The sequence below is a fragment of the Trichechus manatus genome, unplaced genomic scaffold, assembly GCF_000243295.1.
Source record: "Trichechus manatus latirostris isolate Lorelei unplaced genomic scaffold, TriManLat1.0 scaffold00291, whole genome shotgun sequence".
In the NCBI taxonomy this organism is placed as follows: Eukaryota; Metazoa; Chordata; class Mammalia; order Sirenia; family Trichechidae; genus Trichechus; species Trichechus manatus.
The window spans coordinates 1,127,281-1,154,155 of record NW_004444227.1 but is presented as its reverse complement, the minus strand read 5'-3'; positions in this window follow the sequence as shown (position 1 = coordinate 1,154,155).

Genomic DNA, 26,875 nt, shown 5'->3' with positions numbered 1-26,875 from the left:
TGGGAGAGTGACTCAGCAATGCCCCAAAGCAAGATACCAAACAGCTAAGGCCTGGTTTATTAGTCTCAGAGAAGGTTATCTGAAGAAGTAAGGGAAGCTACAGGGATTGGGGTAAGGAATGAGGCAGTGCAGGTTGACAAACTGCTTCAGTCACCACACACTAATTGTAGATTCAGTATCAGCAACAACTCTCCTTCAGATAATTAGGGATTTAGCTGTGTGTGCACACATTTGAGGGTTATACAGGTAATATATGAATGCTATATGGCTAAAATTATTGTATGTATTTGTGTAACTTGTTGGTTGAATGAGGTGCATTTGGTAGGATACAATCGAGAAATAGCTTTATTTTTCTCCCATCACTGCCTGTAAACACACTTGGTCAGACCTCTCTTCAAACCCTCTTGAATGCATTTAGAATAGATACATAGTTCTTTTGTCTCTTGTCACCTTTCTGAATTCTCTTATTATTTATAATAGTTTTTAATAGATTCCCTTGTGTTGTACAAATATTCAATCATGTCATATGTTAAGGATTATTGAAAAGATATGTTGAAATCCTAACCCCTGTACCTGTTAATATGACCTCGTTTTGGGAAAGAGAGTTTTTCCTTGCAGATGTTATCAGCTAGGTTAATGAGATCATACCGAGTTGGCTGAGTCCTTATCCCTTCTGAGTGGTGTCTTATAAAAGGGAGAACAGACACAGACAGGGGGAAGACAGACGCCATGTGACAGTGGAGGCAGATGTGTCTATAAGCAGCAAAGGAATATCAAAGATTGCTGGGAGCCACCAGAAACTAGTAGAGAGACATGGAACAGTTCCTTTCTCAAACCCTCAGAAGAAATTGACATGGTGGATACTCTGACTTCCAGCCTCCAGAACTGTGACACAATAAATCCTTGTTCTGTTCAGTTACCTACTTGTATTTTGCTCTGGCAGCCCTAGGAAACTAAGATAGCATATAAAAACAGTGAAGGTTTAAAGTTTTGCTTTCTAACTTTTATACTTTTAATGTCATTTTCACTTCTGAGTGTGTTGACTCCAGTACAATGTTAAGTAAGAATAGCGATTGTCTTGTGATTTTTAAAAGCACGGCTGAGGGTACAGTAAAATGCATACATACTCTTATATAATGTAGGTGGGAACATACATTGTTCATATCTAGTAATTTCATTTCTAAGAATTTAGTCTAGAGACATATTTAGAGATTCAGACAATTTATTATTTACCAGGTTCTTTATAGAAGTATTATTTATAATGATGAAAAATTAGAAACAATCTAAATGTTTAACAGTGAAGAATGGTTAAATAAGAAGTATATCCATGTGATGAAATAAGGTTGTATTAGTTATCTATTAACACATAAAAAATTATCCCAAAACTTAGTGGCTTATAACAGTACACATTTATTATCTCACACAATTTCCGTTAGTCAGGAACCCAGGAACAGCTTAACTGGGCTGTTCTCCCTTAGGATATCTCATGAGATTGCAGTCAAGGTGTTGGCCAGGGCTGTGGTCATCTAAAGGCTTGGCTGGGGCTGGAGAATCTGCTTCCAAGATGGCTAAGACACCATGCCTGGTAAGTTAGTACTGGTTGTTGGTAGGAGGCTTCAATTCCTCACCACATAGTCCTCTCCAGAGGACTGCTGGGTGTCCCCATGACACGGTGACTGGTTTCTCCCACCGTAAGTGATCTAAGAGAGAGCAAAGTGGATGCTGCGAGGTCTTTTACGAAGTCACATTCTGTTATTTTCACAATATCCTATTGATAATACGAGTCAGTCCTATTCATTGTGGTAGAGGGCTAAATGCGTACATGAATATGGGAGGCAAGAATTAGGGGATTATCTGGGAGGCTGGCTACCATAGTCTGTGCTCTGGCCATCAATAATTTGTTTTCCTCCCACATGCAAAATGCACTCACCCCTTCACAAGGCCGTCAAAAGTTTCATCCCATTAGAGCATCAGGTCCCAGTTCATAATCTCACCATCTGAATCAGGTCCAGGTGTAGACGAGGATCTTCACCTATAATTCCTTATGTGCATCTGCTTGAGTATAGTTTCTTTTGATCTGAAGACCTGTAAATTAAAGACAGAAGTTATCTGCCCCCCACATCCAACATATAATGGTGGGTCAGGCAGAGGATAACTACTATAGATACTCCCATTCAAAAAGGGGGAAAACAGAAGGTACACAGGGATCAATGCTTCATAGCAGTTCTAAAATCCAGCTGGGCGAACACAGGAAGTTTCTTAATAGAATTCAGGTCTTTTCCTTCCTGGGAATGATTCTCCATGTTTCTTGGCTCTATCCTCTGGGCTCTTGGTTCTGCCCTCTTATTCTTTCTTCCTGTTTCATTAAAGGTAGCTCATGGTTTGCAGCTGAGGGATATTCTCAGTCCGCCTCCTACTTATCAAAGTTTGCGTGTCTGTAGGCTTCCTTTCATTTTGTACTGTTTCTGTCAATTCAGTCCAAGCTGGTGGTGTTTCTGCCAATATGAAGTTTAAAAACAAACAAACTTTGTAGGCTACCTACAAAGGGATTGTAGGTGGGGTTCATTTGAGTAGACAAAAACCATAATAATAAATCTCTTCAATATAAGCCCTTTTCTACCTTGGGCCTTTCTTGAAATGGCTGAGAGACAATGCCCTTAAACTTCTTAGAAACCCTATAGCTCTCTGAAGTACCCTTTTTAGATTTTTCTTAGGCATTAAAATAGGATTTTATAGTCACAACCTCAATCTCATCTTTAGAATGTGTTTTCCTGGCAGAGCCCTAGATTTGATCTTTGCCTGGAAGCCACTTTTTTCCATTTTTGCATTTCCAGTTTGTCATCTGTATAGGTCTGGAAAATTTTAGAAGCAGGAAGTGTTGGCTCCCTTTTGTTTAACAGCTCTTCTTTTATCTTGCTCTCTCCTTTCACATTTGGATAAAAGCAGCAAGAAGAAACAAAGCAGCACCCTCAAAACCAAGCAGCATCAACACTCTGCCCAGAAATCTCCTTAGCTAGATCACCCAGTTAAGTAGATGTATTTTCTTTTTTCAATATTTTTCATGCAACGATATTGCTAAATTTTCTGCCAGTATCTAACAAGGATCCCTATCTTCTAGTTTCCAATAATATTTTCCATGTTTTCCTCTAAGCCCTTATCAGCAGCTTCCTTGAAGGTCACCAGGCTTCTGTTAACAACATCTTCAATGCACTTTAAGTATTTACTTCTCAAAGTCCTTCCGTGGCCTGGTCCCAAAGCCACTCCCACATTTCAGATTTTTGTTATAGTAACACCCCACTTTGGTATCAATATTATTATTATTTATCAATGTGCAACAAGTTGCCCCAAAATGTAAACATTTCAAACAATAAATATATTTTTTATTTCACACAATTTCTGTGAGTCAAGGACCCAGGAGAAGCTTAGCTGGGTGGTTATGTCTCAGAGTCTCTCATGGGGTTATAGTCAAGAGGTCAGCCAGGGCTGCAGTCATCTGAAAACTTCGCTGGGGCAGGAAAATCCACCTCCATGGTTGCATACTCAAATGTCCGGCACATTAGTGCTGGTCATTGGCAGGAAGTCTCAGTTTCTCACCATGTGGACCTCTCTATAGAGATGCTTAAATGCTCATGACTTGTTAGTTAGATTCTCCCATCATCTAAGAGAGACCAAGGCAGATGCTGCAACATCTTTTATGACCTAGCTTTGGAAGCCACACTCCATTATTTCTGCAGCATGTTACTGGTTACACAGCTCATTACCATTCAGTGTGGGAGCACACTGCCCAGGATCATGAACACCAGGAGGCAATACCTTTGGGACCATCTAAGACGCTGGCAACCATAATGGCAACTAGGCAATTATGGCAGATAATCAGGCATATACCTAAAATAATGTGTTTGAAATACCTTTAATGATAGCTAAAATGAAAGAAATAATTCAATACAGTATGATTTAAAAGTTATTAAAATTAACTTTCATGTTATTGTCTGTGTGCCTATGCATGCAGAAAAAATAGGCTAGAAGAAGACAAAAATGTTAGCATTGCTTATTTCTGGATGAGAGAATTATTAATTTTAAGATTTCTTAAAATTTTTGAATTTTTAAAGTTTTCTACAGTGTACATGAATAATTTTATAATTAATAAACCTATGAATTCTGGGATCAGAATTAGAAAAATTAAATTTTTATTTATTTTTTAAGAGAAAAAATATTATTTCACCTTAGTTTAAAAATTAAAGTCAAATTTCTACACACTCAAAAAATCCAATCATAATTTTTAAATGGCAGGAACTGTTAACTCCCAACTTGGCAATTGATGGCTTATCTCATTAAAAGATTATCTTGCTGCCGAATTTTAAATTAGTATTTGTAGTAGCACAAATGGAATATGTGTGCATGCATACATGAGTGTGTTCAATGGGAAAGGGGTAGAAAAGACTCCTTTAAAGATCCTTATAGAGACTTATTGCTCAGTAATATTCTTTTGGCTATTTAATATTCAAATACTAGTTAAGCACAAGCTTTTATATTTCTCTTTTGTTTAAACACCCGCAAGTACAATTTCTACTAAAAAGATTAAATTTAAAGATGAATATAAAACACTCATTAGATTGTTTGAAACAGGAAAACAAAGCAAAATTCAGTAAAGCTGGATATGAAACTTTCAAAAATGTACCAGGCTTGGGATCCTCTGAAGCCCTTTCTGAAAATTAATGCATAAGTTGTTTTCTTTCCTTTGGATGCAAAGACAGTTCATGTTCAGGATCCTGGAAGTCTTTCCTAATTACCTCTTGTTCCACTCATATCAGACATTGTGGATGGTTGTGCAAAATCTTCACTGCATAAAGGTGCCTGACTGAGGGGTAGTGGGGCTGAAATCCAGCTCACACACTTGTCCAGCCATCTACTATGAGAAGAAACCTGATTTCTTTCCTTCCTATTTCACAAAATGTCTCCAGATGGGTTAGTGGTGATCTTGAAATCTATAACTCCTTTATAATATGAACTACAGGAAAACTTAGGCATTTTGTCTGTCCTTATGATTTTCCACTCATGACTTTCTAATTATTGCTAAGCTCTTTCACTGTTGTCTATTTTGCTTTCTCAGTGACTTGTAAGTTCCTTGAGGTCAAGGACCATGTCTTCCATATCTTTTGTTCTTGTGATTGGTTACTAATATAGCAACTGGTGTACTTTAGGCACGATAAAAGGGCTTTTAATTAAAATAAATGCTAGGCACCAGACATTGAAGTCTAGAATATGCTTACCCCTGTACTTCGTGCTATTGTTGTCATATATTTTACTTCTACACATATTGTAAACTTCAATTATATATTTTTTCTTTAAAGAGTCATTTATCTTTTAATAGAATTAAGAAAAGGAAAAATGATAGTCTCTTAGATATACCCACTTATTTACACTTCTGGTTCTTTTCATTCCTTCCCGTAAATCTCAGTTTCCATTTGATATCATTTCTGTTCATTCTGAAGAATTCCCTTTAGCAATTCTTGTAGTGAAGGTTTGCTGGTAATGACACCTCTCAGTTTTTATATGTTTGATCGTTTCTTTAATTCACCCTTTTTTTTTGCAATAAATATAAAATATCTTTTATGTTATACAGTCATTCATGAGATATTTTTGAGATCTTTTTTTTTATTGTGCTTTAGGTGAAAGTTTACAACTCAAGTTAATTTCTCATACAAAAATTTATACATATATTGTTGTGTGACATTAGTTGCAATCCCTATAACATGACAGCACACTCCCCCTTTCCATTCTTGTGTCCATTCAATCAGTTCCTGTCCTTTCCTGCTTTCTCATCCTGCCTCCAGAAGGAGCCGCCCATTTGGTCTCATGTATCTGCTTGAACTAAGAAGCACACTCTTCACGGGTACTATTTTATCTTTTATAATCCAGTCTAATCTTTGTCTCACCCTTACTTTTGAAGTATATTTTAGCTGTACATAATTCAAGATTGACTTTTTTCCCCCTTTTTTATTGCTTTAAAGATGTCTTTCCATTGTCTTCTGGCCTCCATTGTTTCTGATAGTCAGATACCATTTTCATTGTTGCTCCTCTGTATGTTATGTATCTTTTGTTTTTCTAGCTGGCTATAAGATTTATCTTTACTTTTCAGGCAGTTTGACAAAATATACCTAGGTGTAGTTTTCTTTGCATTTATGCTGCTTGGGATTTGTTGAGGTTCTTGGATGTGTAGGCTGAAAGTTTTTGCAAAATGTGAAATGTTTGGACTTTATTTCTGCTAATATTTTTTTTCTGCTGTATTTATTCTCTTTCTCCTCCTCATTTGAGACTCCAATCACATGTCTGTTAGACCACTTAATATTGTCTCATAAGTCACTGGGGTGCTCTTCATTCTTTTAAATTTTTTTTTCATCTCTGTTATTAGTTTTGAATGATGTGTAGTGATTTGTCTCCAAATTCGCTGACTCTTTTTTCTGTAGAATCTTATCTCTTGTTAAACACATCCAGTGAATTTTTCATTTCAAATATTGTACTTTTAAGTTCTATAATGTCCATTAGTTTCCTTTTTTGTATTTCCGTTTCTCTGCTCAGATTCTCATCTGTTTATTCATTATGTTTATCTCTTTTATTTAATTCTTAAACTTATTCATAATAGTTGTTTTAAAGTCTTTGTTTGATAATTCCAACATTTGAGTCATCTTGGGAACTGTTTCTATTGGCTACTTTTTCTCTTAATTATAAGTCACATTTGCTAGCTTCTTTGCATGTGCAATAATTTTATATTGTATGCAGAACATGGTGGATGATACTCTGTAGAGAGTTTGAATTATGATATCTTCTTTTAAAGAATGTTAAGCTTTGTTCAAGTACTGTCTTAGTCATCTAGTACTGCTATAACAGAAATACCACAAGTGGATGGCTTCAACAAGGAGAAATTTATTTTCTCACAGTCTAGTAGGCTAGAAGTCCAAATTCAGGGTGTCAGCTTCAGGGGAAGGCTTTCTCTCTCTGTCAGCTCTGGAGGAAGGTCCTTGTCATCATCAGTCTTCCCCTGGACAAGGAGCTTCTCCACACAGGAACCTCGGGTCCAAAGGATGCGCTCTGCTCCAGGTGTTTCTTTCTTGGTGGTATGAGGTCCCCTGTCTCTCTGCTCACTTCTCTCTTTTATATCTCAAGAGATTGCCTCAGTATACAATCCAGTCTTGTAGATTGAGTCCTGCCTTACTAACACAACTGCCACAGATCCTCCCTCATTAACATCATAGAGGCAGGATTTACAACATATAAGAAAATCACACAATACCAGGAATCATGGCCCAGCCAAATTAATACACACATTTTCTGGAGGACATAATTCAATCCATGACAAGTAGATAGAAGAATTACTGGAGGATCCTCTAAATCTTTCCAAGCTTTCTTTCAGGCTTTGTTAGTGTGAGTCAATTTTTATGTTTTTTTTTAGTCCTAGGGTGTAGCCCTTTCTCTAGTGTATGACCATTATTCCTGTGGTGTGGCCTTTCAGAGGTCTCATCTGAATGCCCAAGGTTCTCAGTATAGGTCTTTTCACTCTGGTGGGAAAAGAACTCCAATAATTTCCAGCACTGTACAACCTCTGATATCTCTGTTAAGCTCTTAGTCCCAAGCAGCTACCTCTGCCTTGCCTTGTGAAGTCTCATACTGCCCATGCACAACATCACCTAAGGAGAATTACAACTGCATCAGCAGCCCTGAATTCTTATCTCTACCTTCTCACTTCTCATCACTTGTCTCTATCTTCCTGTTCTGTGGTTTGGTAGGTACCCCTAGGCAGAAAACTGGGGTGAACATAGTGTTCACTTTTTATGTGTTCCCTTATCTCAAGGATCTCAGTCCTTTGGTGCTCTTTTCCATTGCCTAAAAACAATTATATATTTTGCCCAGTTTTTTGTTTTTTTGTTTACAGTGGGAGGGTAAGCCCAATACCAGTTATCCCATCATGGCCAAAAGCAGAAGTCACAAAGTCTAGAATATAAGCTATTATGAACACCATTGCATCATTTATTAAATGAATGAATGATGTAGGCCTGCAGTTCATTATTAAAAACAGCATATATGGTTCTCTGGAAGAACAAGAAATTGTACAGCTAGTAGAGATGATTCCTTTAGGTGTGTGAAACCTCTTTCTGCCACACTTTAAACAAAATGGAGTTAAGAGGCAGGAGTAACTTTCCAGTCATCCCTATCAAGATGGACTTTCACGTAAAAAAAAAAAAAAAAAAACTCTTCTCAAGGGGAAAAAAAAACTTTTATGCATCGTTATGTTTCCCCATTTCTTCTGTCCTGAATTGCCCCCTGCAAATCTATTCTACTCTAGAAAAACTTGTATAGTAGAAGGAGCACTAGACTTTGAATAAGATCCTGGTTTCAGGTGACTATTCTGCCACTTACTGTTACTGTGACCTTCAGCAATTCTCTGAGCTTTAGTCTCCTTTTGTAAAATGGAAAAAATAACATTTTCTGTGTTTATGGCACAGGATATTTGTAATTTTTAAATGTGAGTGAAAAATCATTTAAAGGTTTTTGCTTCAGCCTTAATATGTTAAATTTTAAAATGGCATTTGTAATAGTACTATTAGGGTTGCTACAAGGATAAAATAATTTATGAAAGAAGCTTAAAAGAATGTTTGGCATATAGTGAGTACTCAGATGTTGGGTTTTGTTATTGTTACCTGTATCAGTTACCTATTGCTGTATAACAAATCATCGTATCTAATAATCATGTCTTAAAACAACAATTATTATTTCTTACAAGTCTACATCTTGGCTGGGAAGCTCTACTGATCAGGGCTGGGCTCATCTGGGATTACTTACATGTGTGGGGGTCACCTGACTGCCAGCTAATCTATAATGACCTCAGTTGGCATATCTGGGTCTACCACATGAGTTTCATCCCACAGCAGACTTGTTCTGATAGTGATAGCCAAACACAAGAGAGGAAGTTGAAACATAGAAAAATGTTTTGAAGCTCCTGCTCCCATCAACTTTGCTATAATCCCATTGACCAAAGCAAATCATATAACCAAATCCAGTCATTGTGGGAGGACACTACCAAAGAACATGGATTTAGAAAAGCATGAAAAATTGAGTCATTAGTGCAACTGATATTCATCATTACCCTTGATTATCACTATTATTTTCATTTACTTCTACAAATAACTCACCTTCTTCCACATCTACTTAGTTTTAGGACATGCCAGTCATCTTAGAGAAAAACAATCTGGGAATGGCAGAGTATGAACTGTTCATTCTATTTTTTTCTTTAAAGAACTGGGACTCATAATAAAGGACATAGACAGTAGTTCATCAAACAGTGAAGAAAGTGTGATTTGCTTTCTCTCCACCACCCTCCTTCCCCACCTAACTCTCATTAGCAAGAGACAAATGCTGATAAGAGGCCAGTATTACGGGGATATTTTGGAGGATGTTTACCTTCATTGTTTATCTGTACCATTCCCTTAATCACTGTGCTGCATGATTTTTTTTTTTTTTTTGCAGATAATAAGGAATTTGAGAAAATTCAAGGACAAGAGCATGATAAGGGAATTACTAAAAACAAATAGTGAAATATGGAGTATGTACAGATTGGAGGGAGATGAAATTGTTCAGAAGGAATTGGTAGCCAATTATAATAGGTTTGTGAACTTGAGGAATATGAAAAAAAAATTTGTTCACCTTTTTCAGTATCATGGTATTTGGTTTTACTTTTACCATTGCTTACCTTTTGGATAAACTATACTGACAGAATAGGAGATAATTTCTTTTTCTTTTAGCTGTTACTTGCCTTTCTATTTTTGTGCTACCAAAGCAGTTCAGCACCACAGAAACAGATGGAAAGAAAGTTTTGGAAGAGATGGGATTTTAAAACCACCAATCTGTTAGGAAGCAGCCTTGTTTCCTCATTCCCATGGAAACAAGAGTCCATTGGAATCTGCAGACGTGATGAAAACTCACGACTCCTCTTCTACTGCCGTTCTCTGTCTGTGTCCAAGGAAGTGGATTTCAGGTTCCGTGCTTCCATTTGATAAAGGACGGATACCCAAACACTTCTTTTCCATGCCTGTCTTCCTCCCATTTATTTACTGATGTTGATATTATATATACAACACCTTGTTAATATCTATTTTGGTCACAGTTCACCTTAAAGTCAGAGAAGATGATAAATGGAAGGGCCACAGAAATCATCTAGCCCAAACTAATTATATAACAAATGAGAAGACAGCAGCCTGGAGAAGTGAAATCTAGACAAAGACAGATTTGAGCTCAGGTTTGCAGCTTTGAGCCCAGAATGTTTCATATTAACCTTGCTTTCTCCTTGTAGCATGTCCATTTCACTAAATAGCAGGTATTTTCTGAGTTTTCCATGTCTCTCCATCTGTTCAGGGCGATGACACCATGCAGGCCCTCGATTCCTCATCTGCATTCCCAGGCACATGTGCCTTCAACCCCCTCTTTACTCCTTTAGCCACAAACAACAGTTCTTATGTAAATTGTTTCCCCCAAGGCCTACCTACCACTTCAACAGATATGTCCTGATGTGTTTGAATTCTATTTGGGCTCAAAATCAGATACCAGCTGTCATGGATTGAATCATGCCTCCCCAAAATGTGTGTCAACTTGGCTGGGCCATGATTCTCAGTATTGTGTGATTGTCTACCATTTTGTCATCTGATGTGATTTTCCTATGTGTTGTAAATCTTATCTCTATAATGTTAATGAGGTGAAATTAGCAGCAGTTATGTTAATGAGTCAGGACTCAATCTGCAAGATGAGCTTGTATTTTAAGACAATCTCTTTTGAGATACAGAAGAGAAAATCGAGCAGAGAGACAGGGAGACCTCATACCACCAAGAAACAAGAGCCAGGAGAATAGAGTAACCTTTGAACCCGGGGACCCTGTGTTGAGAAGCTCCTCAACTGGGGAAGACTGATGACAAGGACATTCCCCCAGAGCTGACAGAGAGAGAAAGGCTTCCCCTGGAGCTGGCACCCTGAATTTGGACTTCTAGTCTCCTCAACTGTGAAAGAATGAATTTCTGTTTGTTAAAGCCATCCACTTGTGGTATTTCTGTTACAGCAGTACTAGATAGCCTAAGACACCAGCTATAGTCCACTCTAATACCAAACAAAACCAAACCTGTTGCCATCAAGTCAATTCCAACTCGTGGTGACCGCATATGTTACAGTAGCAATGTGCTCCATAGGGTTTTCTTGGCTATAATCTTAATGGAATCAGATTGTCAGGCTTTCTTCTGTGATAACTGCTGGGTGGGTTTGAACAGCCAACCTTTAGGTTAGTAGTCAAGTGCAAACCGTTCGTGCCACCTAGGAATCTCTTCTCTGTAATAGCGCATATTATATTATCAGTTTAGGAATCTCATTACAAGAGTATTGGGTCTTCCTCTCAACAACCTTTTCTCTTACTTTAACTAAAATTTAATGTGTTTCCATTTATGTGAAAGTTTCCCCAGTTGCGTTCAGAAAAGGTGTTTTCTCCCTCAGTTAAAAGCACATATAAGTTATTATAACTCAGTTAATAATTTTGCAGTCTTTCTAAGGTTGTGATTTATTTTTTAGGATGGTCCTAAAAACTTTAAATTCATGTTTTAAGACGTTTCCTGCTATTCTCAAAGAAAAAATACCCCAAACACCTGAGCTGATCATGAAACTGTGCCAAGCAGGTTGGGATCTCTCTAGATCAGAGGTTTAGAATCTTAGCAGAATTGTTACCCTATTTTGTTTAGGAAGAGAGAGGTTTCATAATAGAATGAACTCAAGGAAGTCAGGGGATAGAGTAAAAGTGAATTTTTCATGTAGACTTTTCTTTGTTAAAAAAATATATGGCCATATTCCAATGTTTGGGAAGTACAGGACCCTGAACATGAGTGAACCTAAGATGACTCAGAATCATATAGGGCCTCAGACACAATGTTATTGGAACCAGTGACCCTTACAGAGTCCTTTGGATATTAACATAGACAGGGCAGAAGACTGGGCTAAATGTTTACTGATCCCAGGATGTAACCAGATGGTCATTTTGTCTTTAAATGTAAATCTTTGATAATCAGATTCTTTTTTTATTTACTTGCTCTTCTAAAAGTCCAGGCCCAAACCAGCCTATTTTGGGTGGAGATGCCAGCCTTAGTTACGGTGGCTGCCAGGGCCTCCCACCACATGCAGGGGCCTTGGCTGGGCTTCTGCAGTGACAGGAAGCCTGTGTGTACTGCTGTCAATTCTTCTCCTTAAGTGAAACTCATACCTAAAAGATGGAGGGGAAAGCCAGAACAGGACTATCCCATAAGCTGGAAAAAGCAGGTTCTACTCAGACCACCTTCCACAAAAGCAGTCCAGTAGAATTTATTCCTTTTAATTTCCAAAATTTCTTGAATGCATGAAACTGTAATACCCTTTCATCAAGATCAGATTTTATGCAATATGACAATCTGCATTGGTTGATGCAAAGACGTGCAACCTGCAAATGCATTTGGTGATTAAGACCAAAACAATCAGACTCTTTGTAACTAGATTTTGAATCAAATATTGACCAGCTTTGTTCTTCCATTTATTTATTCATGCATTTGTTCAATAAATGAAGCATTCATTCAATAAACACTGAGTCCCTACTTCAGTTGTCCTCAAAGGGCCTTAGTTCCATAAACTCTGCAGAGGTGAGCTTTGAAATTTTCGTCAATGCATGAATTTTATTTTTATTCAGATGAGAATGCATTATGACTATAGCCATGTCTGGCCCCTGAAGTTGAGCAGGTCCTACAGGACAGTGTAGAATGGGACACAACTTACTGCAAGGAGCAACAACTAAGAGGAATAGTAACATCAATGCCTAAGATAGACCCTGTTTCCTGGTCACCCAAGATCTTTTACTTTAGAGTATATAAAAGAGTGTGATCAGGGCTGTAAACAGTTTTTCTTTAATAGCAATACTGTGCTGAAGGGTGACCAAGTGAATAGTGCAATAACTGGGAGGTTTTATAGACGCTATAAAAACTGTTAAACTGTAGTAGTGATTTCAGTAATTTATTGCTGGTTCTTCTTCAGCTTACAGCCCAAGTTGTACACAGATCATTATAACAGAGAGGAGCTAATAAAATGCTGTGTTTGGGTAACAGAAAAAAGAGTTTATTTTTTGCTGTGTCATAAAAGGCAGGAATGGGAGATCAGGGAAGTATCAAGGTGAGCAGAGGCCATTCCAGGCTGAGAAAATAGCAGATGGGTGGCAGAAACTTCTAATTGCCTCCATCTCTCCCTTCACGAAAGAATACTATGTGTTTTGACAGAGCACTAGAAACTGTACTTTCCAGCCTCCCTTGCAGCTAGGCATGGCCGTATGACTAAGTTCAAGCCAATAGGATGTGAGCAGAAGTTATATGTGTAGTTTCTGAGTCATCTCCTTAGAGACAAGGCCACTTACTCTGGGCTGTCTCTTTGCCAGACATGAAGGTAAGCCCACTTCAGCCATGTAGACTATGGCAACACCTCAGGAGATGATTAAGTAATAAAATGTTAGGAACTTGGGTCCCTGCATAACTGTGTGGGGTGACACTGCCCCGCTAGCTCTGTACCACTCACCTCTAGATTGATTAACCAGAGAAAAATAAACTCTGTCTAATTTAAGGTACTCTATTTTGTTGTCTCTTTGTTACAGCAACTTAATCTGGAGTCTAATACAATGCTGAAAGGCACAGTCATGTAAAACAGCATGATATGTTCAGGGAAATCACTGTGAATGGAACATCAAGGAATAAGCTGGGGAGAAGTGGGGGTTGGGGCTGGCAAGATTGGAAAGGTAGGGATTCGTGTAGCTGTGCGTTCTAGGAGATCATGGCTGGCTTAAGTTTCTCACAACAGAAGCACTGATGGTCTGTATAGAGATAGCCTTTGTCTTAGTGTCCTGGAATGAGGTCTGTCCCCTTCTCCTTTAAATTGTCAGTCCTACCCCAAAACAACAGCCAGCCACACTTGCATGCTGGCCTCTAACAGCCTTGGTCCTGCGTCACTGGCCATGCATTGTCATATACCATGCCCTCTGTGCTACCTCCAAAGCTCTCAACTTCGCATTTTGTGATTCACCTTCCAGGTGGTAGCCTCACTTTGCCTCTTGGATGTCCTGTCTGAACCATACGTCCTCAGTCAACATCCTGCCTGTCCACGCTGCCCTTGGCAGAGACTTTGACTCGGCACAGTCAGGAAGCACTCCCACTAGATTAACCATAGATCCTGGACCACAATCAAGTGGCGCACTCTAGAAATGTTTAACCTTTTGGTCAAATCTGACAGGTATTCTATTAGCAGGAAAAATTAATGGGAGAATTTCTCTGCCCACACTGAATTTTACTGTTTGTTCTGTGTTAACACACTTTCCTATATTTACCTTTATACTTGCTGTGGTTGACAATATGGAAAACACTTTATTTAAAGAAAATAAGGGTTTTTAAAAAAAATTCCATTTTCAATAATTAGGAGAGCAGAACAATGTTCTTTTTTGTATGCGTGCAACTTTCCTATTAAAATATTTACCTTAACTGCTCAAAGTTCTAAGAATCTTTTAACATACAGTTAGAAATTTTTTGCTAGGTGATGTTGAAAGTCAACTCTCTGTGCTTCTATCACAGAGATAAGGGCATTTATCACAGCCCCATATCACTGACTGCTAAATCCATCTCCCCTTCTAGATCTGCTTTCTACCCTCCTCTGCTCAGTGCCCTGGGAAACTGACCTGTGTAGAACGTATCAATAGGTTTTCTTGCCTTCTGGCTTCCAGGTGGGTTCAGCCAGGAGATCAGAGGGTGCAAGAAAACAAAGATTAGGATATTTGTTCCCCATGGCTCTCTCCCTGCTGGGTTGCTGTGGCTTGGCTGTAGGGTTGAATGCATTTCTCTATCAAAGACTACAGCTCCTATAGAAGTCCCTGGATGATGCAAACAGTAATGCGCTTGGAGGTTGGCGTCCACCCAGAGACACCTTGGAAGAAAGACCTGGTGATCTACTTCTGAAACCAGCCATCAAAAACCCTGTGCAATGTGCGATTAATTACTTTTGTGTGTGGCTTTTCTAGCCATGGTATTGAAACTCCCAACCAGGTGATCGGGCAGGACTGTGCGATAGGGTAATTGTGGCCCACCAAAGGGCTTGGTCAGCTTTGCCTTAAAAGAGAGCCAATTCTAGAGCAGAAAGGAGGAACCCACCACCACCAAGGAAGGAGAGACCAGCAGGAGAGACCCAACAGCAGAGACCCGGCAGCAGGAGACGGCACGGTGGACTACCTGGCCCATGGGGAGAGAAAGCTGAGTGCCTTGGGCAGAGATTGAGTGCCAAGGAGAGGTATGCCTGTGTGCACAGTTGGGGAGAGACTATCCTGATGGAAAAACTATACCCTGAGTGTTCTTGAGCCTGAATTGTAACTGTTACTTCCCTAATAAACCCTATAATTGTGAGTGTGGTCTGTGAGTTCTGTGAACTGCCCTCAATTATCTAGTTTCAGTGTGCCATCTGTTCTTGCTGGAAAACTGACTGGTACTTTGATTAAGCTAGAATTGTATATAGTGTAACATAACACATGAACACTGAAAGGGACCTAGTGAATTATGTGCATTCACTTGGTGTGAGTGACCTGATTCTAACCAGCTCTCGAATGTCACCTTATATTTTTAGTTATTTCTTCAGGACAGAGGACCAGTTAGCCCAAGCTTATAGTGCGCATGGCCCTGGAATTTATGCTGCTACAGGCAAAGGGAACAAATGCCACCTCCTTTCCCCACTGTTCTCCCCCTCCCCTAATTTTACCCCAAGGAATTTTGTGCTGGCACTCGCTCTTGCATAAGCTGACTTTCTCTCTGTGTGTACATATCCCTATCTATTTATTATTGAAAATGTAATTTTTAAAAATTATTATTTTCTTTAAATAAGGTGTTTTCCATATTGTCAAGCACAGCTAGCATGTATATGTATATTAGTATGTGTGTGTACAGTAAAATCTGTGAAAGCTGGAAACTGTGTAAGGAGGAAACCTGTCAGAGAAGGAAAACTCAAATATTTTCCACTTAATAGAGAGAGATAGAAAAGTGGTAAGACTGCACCCTAAGCGGGAAAACTTGTGAGACCTGGAAAAACAAGGCAGTCCCGTTGAGTTCTGGCTCTCACAGGTTTCAGGTATATTTGTGTGTATGTACACAATTATTTTTGCTGAACTAGTCAAGGATAAGTTACATACATTATGGCCCTCACCTTTGAATACTTCAGTGTGTATTTCCCAAGAATAAGAATATTCTCTTATATAATCACAATTCGGTTATCAAATCCATAAATTTACTTTGATATAACATTTTATTTAATCTGGCATCCACATTCCAATTTTGTCAATTGATCCAATAATGTTTTTTATAGCACCTTTTCTCCCCCAGTACAGGATACAGTCTAGGTCAGATATTGCATTTAGTTGTAATGCTTTTTTAGCCTCCTTTAAGCTGGAACATTCCCACAGCCTTTCTTTGACCTTTAGGAGAATGACATTTTTGAAGAATAGAGTCCCCCTACAAATGCACCCTTCTTTTAAAAAATAGAACAGCCCTCATTTTGTGTTCACCTGATGTTTCTTTGTAATTAGATAGGGATTATGCATTCTTGGCCAGAATACTGCATGTGGGAAGTTGTGTCCTTCACAGTATTATCACATTAGGAGGGACACAGTGTCCATCTGCCCTTCACTGATGGCATTCATTTTGATCTCTACTGCATAATTATTGTGTGTGTGTGTGTTTTTTTCCTCTCAAGCTAGTAAGCAGTTTGTGGGGGAGACACTTTAAGAACATGAAAACATTCTGCTCCTCATCAAAATCTCCCCCTGGATTTAGCATCCATTGATGTTTCTTGCCTGATCTAATCTTTACTATGATGGTTGCAAAATGATGGTTTTCTAACTCCAACACTCCTCTACATTTACCAGTCAGCCCTCAGCATTGTACTGTGAGCAAGAGCCTTCCCTTCTCCCCTATTTACTTACTTATCTATTTCTTATCAGTATGGATTCATAAATTCCCATCTTTTCAATGATTTGTTGTTTATTATTGTAATTAACGTTTTGGTGCTCCAATTGTACCACATTTGGTTGTCTCCTGAATCTTTGTAACATGGTTCATGATTTTTTTTTTTTCTTTTTTACTTTCTGGTCTAACAAGATGTTCCAGGCTCATCTTGACTCTACTCTGCCACAGTCTTGGAATCTGCCATTTCTCTGAGTAATCCTGGTCTTTTTCATAGGGAATGATATTAAAAACCAAGATCTGGACCCTAGATGTGCTAATTGCTACTGGAGTGCCTTTGTAGAGTGCATTCAGCCAACAGCACTAGGAAATATAAGTACGTATATACATTTATACATACACATGTATATATACATACATGTATGTCTGTATATATACATGAGCACATAAACATGTATATACACATACACATATATACTTCAAAAATCTTGAGTTCGTACAATACCTCAAATTCAATCCATTCCCGCAGAGTTCTTTCTTGCCTTCCTTCATTCTGTACTTGTATGGCCCTTCTTCCACAGCGAGAACCCAACAACATCAACACATTTATTCTTTTTTTGTGTGTGTTTTTGGTGAAAGTTTACACAGTGAGTTCCCATTTGACAATTTCCATTCAAACTGTTCAGTGACATTATAGTTTTCACAATGTGTCAACAATCTCTTTAATTGTGTTCTGGTTGTTCCATTTCCAGCACTCTAGTTTCCCTGTCCCCTTGTCTTCTCATCTTTGCCTTAGAACAAATGTTGACCTTTTGGTCTCAACAAATGGTTTTTAAGTAGAGCACCAATCTAACAGGTAATATCCTTTGACGTGTGTGTGTGATGGTTAAAGTTATGTATCAACTTGAGTAGGCCATGATTCTCAGTGGTTTGGCAGGTATTCTGTAATCATCCTCCATTTTGTGATCTGATGTGAGCAGCCAATCAGTTGAAAGGGAAGTTTCCTTGGGAGTATGGCCTACATCCAATATATATGGATGTTTTGGCAAAGTTCGCGCTCTCTTGATCCTGCATCTGACTCGTCATCCTCTCACCTCCACTTCTTGGGATGTGAGCCAGCAGGTTGACACTTGACCTGCAGATTTTGGGTTTGTCAGCCCCTGCTACTATGTGAGCAAAGAGAAGCTTCCAGCCTGATGCCTGACCCACAGATTTGGGACTTGCCAGCCTCCACAATTGCGTGAGCCATTTCCTTGAAATAAATCTCTCTATATTTATATATATATACACTTCACTGGTTTTGCTCCTCTAGAGAATGCGGCCTAAGACAGTGTGCCATTCCGCTATTTCACTAAAAGGTGGTCTCAGGAGATAGATTTGGTTCAAGGTTTAGAGTGTCTCAGGGTAATAATAACGCATTAATTCTTTTGCTCAATTCTCTACTATATCTAAAATATTTTCTGAATTGCTTCACCCATAACACTTAAGTTAACAAAATTACTAAAAAGAAGAAAACTTATTTCAAAAGAAATATCTAAGGAAAGCCTGATATGTAAAACAGAAAAATTGGGAGCATCCCTATTTAAAGGTTGGGGAGAAGGGAAACAACACCCCTCCTCCTGCCCTTGCTTACTCTGGAACATCTAGAACTTGTGGAACCCATATTGAAAACCACTACATTAGTCCAAAGAAGTCACTAACGAGGGAATTGAAGGCAGTATCACTGGGGGAGGGATTCTTTTGGGGGAGGCAGGAAAGTGGTCTTTTAGGACCCTCAAGTAATACCTCACCTATGCCTACCCACTGTGAGAAAATTCCCCTCCATAACTCTCGCGGGTGATGCAAACGGTTAAGTGCTTGACTATTAGCTGAAAAGTTGGCAGTTCGAACTACCCCAGAGACACTTCAATAGACAGTCCTGATAATCTGCTTCTGAAAAATTGCTGCCTTGAAAACTCTATGGAGCAGTTCTATTCTGTACATATGGGGTCGCCATGAGTCGGCATCAACTAGACTGCAGCTAACAACAACAAAGGCAAGGACGAGGACGTATATTTAAATAAGCTCTTCTCAGATCATTGTCTCTCCCAACACACTTATACTTCCTTTTAGTCATGTCAGGCAAAGAAATATGTACTGATTTTTTTTTTTAAGTCCCAGGGATGGAGAGGAGCTGCTGATATGAGGGATTCCTCAATCCCTGATATGAGGGATTCCCATGTACCTTGTTATCTGAAGGTACGTGGTTACAGTACTCCTCAGATAAATGCTTCTCTTCGATAAGGATAAGTCTTCCAGATAAGCACACCTCCCATGGTCCAGCTTTCCCTGCTTATCTGTCTTGTGCAACTGCGTGAGTTTTGCTTGAGTAGAAGCATTTTATTCTGCCGAGACAGTGGGGAGCAGCTGTTTGATCCTCAACCAAAGATAACCCTGGAGAAGTTTTACGTGCTGGGAATTCTGAGTGAAACAGTCATCCATAAACTCCCTGACAGAGAGGAAGGCCATTTACAAACTCCCTGATAAAGAGGAAGGCCATCCACATACTCTCTAACAGAGAGAAAGTCCATCCACAAACCCCCTGATAGAGGGGAAGGCCTCGGTTCCAACCCAAAGAAGATGATCAATGGAAAGCCACACACACCCATGTTCACTGGGCAAGACTCTTAAAAGCATGATGTGTAGTGGAGTTGCTGGATGAGTACAGAGCGACAAGTATACTTTACTCCATGCACAGTCTGAAAGCATGCATGCTCATAACCCAGGCTACAGGGGTTCTATATATTTTGAGGCATTAATGTGACTCATGGTGGACAGTCTGTGCCAGGGCTGCATGGATGGACAGCCTACACTGATTCAGGAGAACCTGAGGATTTGCCAGCTCACCAGTCTCGGGTGCCTGCTCCTTCCCCACCACCGCTGCTGCTTCTGCCATTGCCTCTGTCTTGCCCGGTGTGGAGGGTTCTGTCTGTCGACGAGGACCAAAGAGGAGGAGAGACCTCTGCTGTCCCATGATGGAGACGGGAATTGGGGTTGTGACCTGGACAGGGGCCAGTGTTGGGGGCTACCATTACTGGAATTAGGGGTAGGCCTGTGTGCTGCTCTGTCTGGTTAAGCCCCCCACCTGATGTGGAAAGCTAGAAGGGGGCATTGATACTTCCTGCCAGGATGCCAGATTTGGGCTTCAGGTGAGTCCTGGCCTCTTGCTGGCTTAGGGGCCTGGAGCACTGCATGCCTGCTATTGTCACAGGCAGTTATCCGCCTGGAAAAAAGAACAGCAGAAGTGGAGGAGAGAAGGGAGCCAAGGAAAGTCCCCTAAGCTATGGAGAAGGTGAGGGGGAGGCTGACAATGACATGTGTTTGCCAAGTGCTGGCATATTCTTCCCATGAATACCCTTCTGCCTCACTGCTCTGATTAGGACCAAGTAGATCGATGGGACCAAGCAACCCAGCTCTGAACGCATCTACGCCCTGATCAAAACTCTTTAGGATACAGCCCCAACTCACTTCTAGTCAATCCAGCCCAACCTGACTCTGGGTATATTTCCAGCCTCTGCTCTAACCTGTAAAAAATATGTTCCTGCTGCCCCAGAACATACCCTGTTCCCTCATGATGTCATGGCTTTACATTTATTCTATCTCTTCCTATAACGTCCTTCTGCACCCTTGTCTGATACATACTTCTTCTTCTGAATACCCAGGTCAAACTTTCCTCCCTGTGACACCTTCCCTAACTTCCCTTCCTTAATTTCTTCTGTATGTTCTTATGGCACTCTGTTTGTCATTCTCACTTGGCTATAATTATTTATTACTATGCCTACCTGGTTCCCCATGTACACACACACACACACACACACACACACACACACACACACACATGCATGTCAAGTGAGGCCCTGTGACTTTAAGCCTGTTGGCCTGCCCCAATCTGCTTAGCCAAACCCTGCACTTGAGCTGTGTTCAGAGCCCAGGTCTTAAAACACTTCTCTTCTGCATTGCATACTGACTTGATGCCCTGCCTTGAACCTCTGCATCTCTTGACTTCCTACCTTGCCCTCCAACCATGGCCTGGTACTGTCATCTTAGATCTGTGCTGGATACCTTTCCTCTGGGACTAAGCACACATTTTAGTTCCTTGTCTCGGGTATTTGTTGTGATTGCTTCTGGCTCCTTCAGGTCATAAATGTGTCCATTCCAATCTAGCCTTAGAAGACCTCCCCAGCATCAGCCACCTCATTCCTGTTGGGTGGGCATTGGCCCCAGAGACAGAAGCCAGATACCACCACACTGTCATCACTAGGGTTTACAGTAGTACCATATTTTTCTTTGTATGCCAGCCCCTAGCACAGTATCTAGGACTTCAGTGGGAATCAATACTCATTGAATAGTGAATAAATAAACCTTGATGCTGTCACATGATATGATTTCATTTACAACTCCATTAACAGTACGTACCTCAGGGGAGTGATTATGGAGGGTCCAGGCAGAGAAAGAGGAAATTTGAATTGTCATTCTATGTCCTTTTCTACTATTACACTATTAGAATGATTTTCCTTATGAACATGTTTTAATTAATAGTAACAGTAATAATAAAAGACATTCAGACACACCATATATCAGCATGATATCTATACTTCCCAATAGTTATTAATCCACACCAGTATGGACCAGGCATGGCGAGTTTACCACAGTCTTACTCCTGCCTCTAGCCTGTGCTATCTCACTGTAAGATAGCAATCAAAAAATAAAAAATAAACAGTTGCCATCAATTTGATTCCAATTCAAGGCGACCCCATGTGTCAGAGTAGAATTGTGCTTCATAACGTTTTTAATGGCTGATTTTTCAGAAGTAGATTGCCAGGTCATCTGAGACGCTTCTGCATGGACCCAAGCCTCCAGCCTTTTGGTTAACAGCTGTGATGGTTAAGATTGTGTGTCAACTTGGCTGGGCCATGGTTCTCAGGGTATAGGCAGTTGTATAATGTTGTGATCACTTCCCTGTTGAGATCTGATATGTGATCATCCCCATGATGGGATCTGCTGTGAGTAGTCAATCAGTTGAAAGGGATTTTTCTTGGGAGTGTGGCCTACATTAACTATAAGCAGACATTCTGGCAATGCTTGGGGGCTTTTACTCATTCTGGATCCTGCAACTGGTTCCTGTTCATCTGACCTCCGGTTCTTGGGGCTTGAGCTAGCAGGTTACCTGTGGTCTTGCCTGCCGATCTTGGAATTTGTCGATCTTCACAGCCTGTGAGCAACAGCCTTTCTCTCCGACCTGCTGATCTTTGGTTAGCCAGCCCCTGTGGCTATGTGAATCAAGAGAAACCTCTATCCTGATCCACAGACTTGGGATGTTCAGGCCTCTACAACTGAATGAGTCATTTCCTTGATATAAACCTTTCTCTATGTATATTTATATACACTTCACTGGTTTTGCTTCTCTAGAGAACCCAGCTGTCTTAGTCATCTAGTGCTGCTCTAACAGAAATACCACAAGTGGATGGCTTTAACAAAAAGAAATTTATTCTCTCACAGTCTAGTAGGCTACAAGTCCAAATTCAAGGGGTCAGCTCCAGGGGAAGGCTTTCTCTTCTCTGTTGGCTCTGGAGGAAGGTCCTTGTCATCAGTCTTCCCTTGGTCTGGGAGCTTCTCTGTGTAGGAACCTCAGGTCCAAAGGATGCACTCTGCTCCCGGGGCTGCTTTCTTGGTGGTATGAGGTTCCCATGTGTCTCTGCTCACTTCTCTCCTTTATATCTCAAAAGACATTGGCTTAAGACACTAACCAATCTTGTAGACATCATCAGTATAACCTCATCACAGTGATAGAGTTTACAACACATAAGGAAATCACATCAGATTACACAATCATACGATACTGGGAGTCATGAACTAGCCAAGTTGACAGATATTTTTGGAGGACACAATTCAATCCATAACACCAGCCTAAGATAGCAGCCAAGCTCATTAACCATTTGCACTACCCAGGAACTCCCAGGTAAGTGACATCATTCCCTAAAACCTTGTCCCCTGGAAAATCATCTAGTAGCTCTCTCTTGTTCTGGTGCAACTAAGCCACGCTGATGTTAATGTAGGCCCACGATTCTCCACACTGGTTGCACCCTAGAATCACCTAGGAAGCTTTAAAAATTCTGATACCTGAGTCCTACCGTTAGAGATTCTAATATAATTGACCTGGGAAAGAGCCGGGACATCAGAATTTTTAGAAGTCTCTAAATGATTCTAAAGTAGAGCCAGGGTAGAGACCCATGGGTGTAGACCTTCTCTGACAGGTCTATGGATATGAGTAGAAATTCATGATAAATGCAGGTGCTGACATGCTCTCTCTGTTGCAAATGATAATTTGAGGCAGGTGGAAGCCAAGACTGCCTGCATGATTTTGAGGTAGAGTTTTAAAATCATCTCTGGAGTTGGTCAAGGCTATGTTTAGAGAGTAAATAGTGGAAATCCAGAAATTCATCTTTATATTGCTAACACTTAGTAATAAATAGTAGATATTTGATAAAAATTTGTTGAATAAGTGAATGAGGGGCTGAGTGAACAAATTAATGAATTAATTAATTAATGGTCACTGCCCAATCATGCAATACTCTTCATGGCACAACAGTTAAGTGCTCAGCTGCTAACCGAAAGGTTGGCAGTTCAGACTCACCCAGAGATTCCCCAGGAGAAAGACCTGGTGATCTAATTGTGTAAAGATTACAGCCAAGAAAACCCTATGGAGCAGTTCTACTCTGTCAAATGGGATCCCTATGTGTTAGAATTGACTTGATGGCACCCGGCAACACAGCAACAATTCCTTTGTAATAATATCAGCCAGCTTTGGTGTCCTTCTTCTGAGTTCCAGATAAACACTAATAACTTTTCTTGTCATTTCCCCATTTCTATACATCTAAAGACCACCACTTACAACATCATTACTTTAGACAGGTCCAGGACCATTGAGTAGGTAACAGCTTTCTTTAATTCTATAATTTTTCCATAGCCATAGCCATGGACGTTGGACAGCAACCTTGTGTCAGGAAATCCAGTCCGCGCAGTTTTTACCACTTCTACTTGAAGTGTTTTGAGATTTACATTCTTCTATTTCTGCCTACTTTGGCGTGCTCTCAAAGTTTTAAATTTTTTTAACATTTTATCAGTTGTTGTATGTATCTGTAGGGATTTGCATGGCTGTTATACTTCTATTACTAGTGGAAGCAACTAGTTTCCAAACTTTCTTTTAAATATAATTTATTTTATTTTTTTGTTGTTGAGAATATACACAGCAAAACATACACCAATTCAACCATTTCTGCATGTATAATTCAATTACACTGATTACATTCTTCAAGTTGTGCCATCACTCTCACCATCATTTTCTGAATTGTTCCTCCCCTATTAACATAAACTCACTACCCCTTAAGTTTCCTATCTAATCTCTTGCGTTGCTGTTGTCAGCTTGATCCCATATAGATAGTTCTTAAAAGAGAACAATGCTCAAGGCAGACCTTCTTCACTAGTTAAGCTAAACTATTGTTTGATTTTTTTTTTAATTTTATTGTGCTTTAGGTGAAAGTTTACAGCACAAATTAGTTTCTCATTTGAAAATTTATACACAAATAGTTTTGTGACATTGGCTGCAATCCCCTTATTGTGTCAGCATTCCTCCTCTTTCTCTTTCCACCCAGGGTTCTCCATGTCCATTTGTCCAGTTTTCCTGTCCCTTCCTGCTTTCTCATCTTTGCGTTTGGGCAGGTGTTGCCTAGTTGGTCTCGTATACGTGATTGAACTAAGAAGCATGTTCCTCACTTGTGTTATTGTTTGTTTTATGGGCCTATCTAATCTTTGGCTGAACGGTGGACTTTGGGAGTGGCTCCAGTTCTGAGTTAGCAGGGTATTGGGGAGCTATAGTTTTGGGGGTCCCTCCAGTCTCTGTCAGACCAGTGAGTTCACTCTTTGTGTGTATGTGTGTGAATTTGAGTTTTGTTCTACATTTTTCTCAGGCTCTGTCTGCGACCCTCTATTGTGATCTCTGTCAGAGCAGTCAGTCTTGTAGCTGGGCACCATATAGTTCTTCTGGGCTCAGGCTGGTGGAAGCTGTGGTTCATGTGGTCTGTTAGTTCTTTTGACTAATATTTTCCTTGTATCTTTCATTTTCTTCATTCTCCTTTGCTCTGGATGGGATGGGGCCAACAAACGTATCTTAGATGGCTATTGTTTGGTTTTAAGAAGACTTCAGGGAATATATATATATATATATAAATTTTATTTTGTTGTTGTTGTTGGAAATATACACAGCAAAACATACACCAATTCAACCCTTTCTACATATACAATTCAGTGACATTGATTACATTCTTCGAGTTGTGCAGCTATTCTCACTTTCCTTTTCTGACTTGTTCCTCCTCCATTAATATAAACTCACTGCCCCCTAAGGTTCCTATCTAATCTTTCGAGTTGCTGCTCTCACTTTGATCCCATATAGATAGTTCTTAAAAGAGCGTCTGTCAGTTTTCCTGCTGTGGGGGTTGCATATTGCTGTAATGCTGGAATCTAGCCTACCAGTATTCAAATACCAGCAAGGTCACCCATGACAGACAGGTTTTAGCTAAGCTTCCAGACTAAGACAGACTAGGAAGAAGGACTCAGTGGTCTACTTCTAAAAAAATATTAGCCAGTGAAAACCTTATGAATAGCAGGGAACATTGATATAGTGCCTGAAGATGGGCCCCTTGGGTTGGAAGGCACTCAAAAGATGACTGGGAAGGAGCTCCCTCCTCAAAGTAGAGTTAACCTTAATGACATAGATGGAGTCAAGCCTTAGGGACTTCATTTGCCGATTTGGCATTACTCAAAATGATAAGAAACAGCTGCAAATATCTATTAATAATCGGAAAGTGGAATGTATGAAGTATGAATCTAGGAAAATTGGAAATCATCAGAAATGAAATCAAAGCATAAACACTGATTCCTAGGCATTAGTGAGCTGAAATGGACTGGTATTGGCCATTTTGAATCGGACAATCATATGGTCTACTATGCTGGGATTGACAACTTGAAGATGAATGGCATTGCATTCATTGTCAAAAAGAACATTTCAAGATCTATCCTGAAGTATAACGCTGTCAGTGATAGAATAATATCCATATGCCTACAAGGAAGACCAGTTAATACGACTATTATTCAAATTTATGCACCAACCATTAAGGCTAAAGATAAAGAAATTGAAGATTTTTATCAACTTCTGAAATCTAAAATTGATCAAACATGCAATCAGGATGCATTGATAATTACTGAATACCAATTTCACATACCAATTGGAATGCGAAAGTTGGAAACAAAAAAGAAGGATCGGTAGTTGGAAAATATAGCCTTGGTGATAGAAAGGATGCTGGAGATTGAATAACAGACTTTTGCAAGATCAACGACTTCTTCATTACAAATACCTTTTTTCACCAACATGAACAGCAACTATACATGTGGATCTCGCCAGATGGAATACACAGAAAGCAAATCAACTACATCGGTGGAAAGAGATGACGGAAAAGCTCAGTATCATCATTCAGAACAAGGCCATGGGCCAACTGTGGAACAGACAATCAATTGCTCATATGCAAGTTCAAGTTGAAATTGAAGAAAATTAGAACAAGTCCACGAGAGCCAAAGTACAACCTTGAATATATCCCACCTGAATTTAGAGGCCATCTCAAGAATAGATTGGATGCATTGAACACTAATGACCAAAGACCAGACGAGTTGTGGAATGACATCAAGGACATCATACATGAAGAAAGCAAGAGGTCATTAAAAAGACAGGAAAGAAAGAAAAGATGAAAATGGATGTCAGAAGA